The sequence below is a fragment of the Nuphar pumila genome, chromosome 2 (genome assembly GCF_984573655.1).
Source record: "Nuphar pumila chromosome 2, dmNupPumi1.hap1.1, whole genome shotgun sequence".
Lineage (NCBI taxonomy): Eukaryota > Viridiplantae > Streptophyta > Magnoliopsida > Nymphaeales > Nymphaeaceae > Nuphar > Nuphar pumila.
This window is the reverse complement of record NC_143250.1, coordinates 23554812-23558328: the sequence shown is the minus strand read 5'-3', so window position 1 is coordinate 23558328 and position 3517 is coordinate 23554812.

The window sequence follows — 3517 nt, the reverse complement described above, 5'->3', positions numbered from 1 at the left end:
ATATTTGCTCTCATGACTTCTCAAAATAATTGATCGGTTATTGATATTTTTTCAAGAAGTATGAGTAATTTATGGACATTTTACAAGTAATGAGTGCTTCTTAAGGAAATGATTATTTAAAAAAATATAAAGTATATTTAAAGAGATAAATACTTTCAAAGCATTTATAAGCACCTTGAAGTGCTTTTTTAGAGAAATATTTCACAAGTATCTTGCAAGACATGAAATTTTAGACAAAGATCTCTAAAGAAACTAATCCTCAAGGAAAGGGATATTTGGCGAATATCCTTTATGAAAATAACTCTTTGATTCCTATAAATTATTCATACATAATTCATAAAGAATATTTTGCATAAACTACATGGATAGTTCAAATATACTAAGTTAGGGTTTGTGAAACTCTAAGGGCCATAGTAACGACCTCTATTAATAAGCATACATTTGGCTCCAAAAATAGGGCCAAAGTTCAAGGATCCGCTAGGATTCAACTTAAATACTTGTAGTGTGTGAAAAATACAATAGTTGGGATCCGCCTACCTAAGCAAATTGCTGAAAAGGCCAAAATCACTAGAGCAACATTGAAAGATAGAATAATCTATATGCACACACACTTAAAAGTACTCATATGAGCAAAGGAACCCGCCTTCACCAGCAATATGCTCCTTAGTGCCAAACAGGTCAGAGCAGTACTGAATGAGAGAGAACATATAACTGTGTCATAAAACATTGGCTATCCAAATGGGGTATGCGAGCCATCAAACACCCTGAAATACCCATAAGAAACAAATACAATAATAAAACACTTACTAATAAAGAAAACTCCCTATTTTTTATTAAGATCTAGGCCTACCTTAGAGACGGTAGGAGGTACAAACTCTGACAGATATTGTTGTTATTATGCCCATCAAGTGGTAATGACTCGACATCTTTGGCCATCGGAGATACGGGATATGATCTACTACATATGTATCCTAGGCGGGTAGTTTTCATACTTCTGTAGAAGGTTAGTGTGCATCCTTATTTATGGCCCAAGGTGGACTTCTCTCCTGGTTATTGAACCGTCCCCTATGGAGTCATAGAGCCAGTTAGTCATACGAGGTATTAAAATACATATTATAATAAACCCCCGTACGGTCTAAACTGACTCAAAGTTTCCCTATACATACCCACAGTGGGAGTTAAATATCGAAAAATAAGTTCATCAGAATCACATTACTTCTAACATAAACTAGACTCTCTAGATTTATGAACACAATATTGTAAATATTAAATGTTATGATTTTTACCTAAAGTTGATAAGATACCTATTACGTTGTCACAAGTTTAACCTTATTATTATAAAATTTCAGGTGAGCAATGAACAAGAGATGACATGAGGCAAGGGAAGCATTCAGAATCAACAACTTTTAGGATCTCGGGACCAACTTAGGATTCTTTTGTGTTATTTTGAATCTTAGGCCTTCTTAAGTTGTAAATCTATTTTTGAAACTCTGATATATATATATATATATATGCAAATTTTGAAAATGTTCTAATATCTGAAAAGTGTTTTCCTTCACCTGTCACCCGCTGGAGTCGTCCGACCCGAACATCAAGTTGAAAAACTTTGTTTTTCGCTCCTTGAGAGTTTGAAACAAAAATTCTCAAATTTTTACGTAAAAATCTCGGGTCAGGGGTTCGGAGGCATGAAAGGTCTGGTTTGTTAAAAACTTCTTATTTCGCTTAACGAACTTGGATGACTTTTCGAACTTTTTTTGGAAAAAATCATTGATGAGATACTTATACATATCCTAATATAGTTGGCTCATATAAAATTTTTTATTTTGTATCCTTAGGTCGAAACGATGAATATATGTAAAATACCTCATCTATTTAACTCAAAATATTATAGAAAATTTATGGATATCACATATATAGGCTTATAAACTCCCATTTGAATGTATTTGTCTCTCTCTCTCTTGGCACTAGCATCTCTCACGTATCTTTCTTCTTCTGCTTAGAAGACAAACCTCTAGTAGGTCTTGGTGTTCAATACTCCCTTGCTATTATCAAAGGACCCAAGTCCTAGTTCAGTGGCTCACTCCAAGGATATGGTGACCCAACCGTCCCAAACTACATCTTAGTTAGAACCGACCTCAACCTGGGCCTTTCAACTATTGTGGATGACCTTGACTAAGCTAGCCAACCTCAATAAGTTAGCATGTCCATTACCTAAGCCCAAACCCACATTGGACCCCCCTCAAAATCTGGACAAAACCTGTTTGTTGTCAAGAAAGTATTTTTATCAGACTTGCAGGCATCATATTTTCATAACCATAGCGAGTTTATGTCTAAAATTTGAAACCAACCTTTCCCAAAGTGTTCCTAGCCTACCCTAAAAAACCAGAATTTATCTCTGTTCTAGTAGAGGGATATGATTTTTCTATTATAACCTGTCAGAGCCAAAATAAAGTATTGTCTCAGTCTAGAACCTAATCTTATTGCCTGTTCATGAACCTGTATCTCCCAAACGCGAGAGGGTGGTGTGTGTTCTCCCCGAAATACAAATTTGCGTGTTCTTGTGTGTACAAAGGAATATCTTGGGACCCGCAATAATTCATATGCCAATGTTGCCCACGATGACTTTATAATAAAATAACATATAAAAAAGATAGATATGTTTTTGACGAAAATGTCCTTCCGTAAGATAGACATGCGTTGGATGAAAATGTTTGCCCACTCCCCGTAAATAGATTTGCATGTTTTGCCTTTGTTTTTAGCTTGTGTTACAACATATGGTCGCCTTCTCGTTCCTGCCTGATGAGTTGTGGAGCATGATTCATAGTTTTTTCTCTTACAAAAAGGGGGGTACGGGGGTTCTCCTGGTGCGGGTCTCGCTGCGCGGTCAGCGGGCGGGGGTCCGGGTCCAGAGGGGTCGCCCCTGATGGGGGTCGTGGAGGGGCAACGCCCTTCAAAAGAAAATTTTTTTGGGCTTATGTTTGAGACTCATTTTTTTATGGATCAGACCCAACTTGTTTAGGTTTAGGGTTGTCGCCCTTGCCTTGTATAAATTCTTTCTTTTCTTTCTCTCTTGTAACTGTTGAAAAGAGCAATAAGATTTCTCTCTAAGCGATCATAGTTTTTTTTATTCTCTCTTTGTTGAAAAGAGCGATTTATAATATAAATCAAATTAGAGAATAGCGATTTACAATAGAAATCAAATCAGAGAGTAGCGATTTACAGTATAAATCAGATCAGTGAGTAATGATTTACAGTAGAAATCAAATAAGAGAGTAACAATTTACAGTAGAAATCAGATCAGAAAGTAGCGATTTATAGTAGAAATCAGATAAGAGAGTAACAATTTACAGTAGAAATCAAATAAGAGAGTAGTGATTTACAGTAGAAATCAGATCAGAGAGTAGCGATTTACAGTAAAAATTTGATTTGTACTGTAAATCGCTACTCTCTGATTTGATTTTTACTGTAAATCGTTACTCTCTGATCTGATTTCTACTGTAAATCGCTACTCTCTGAT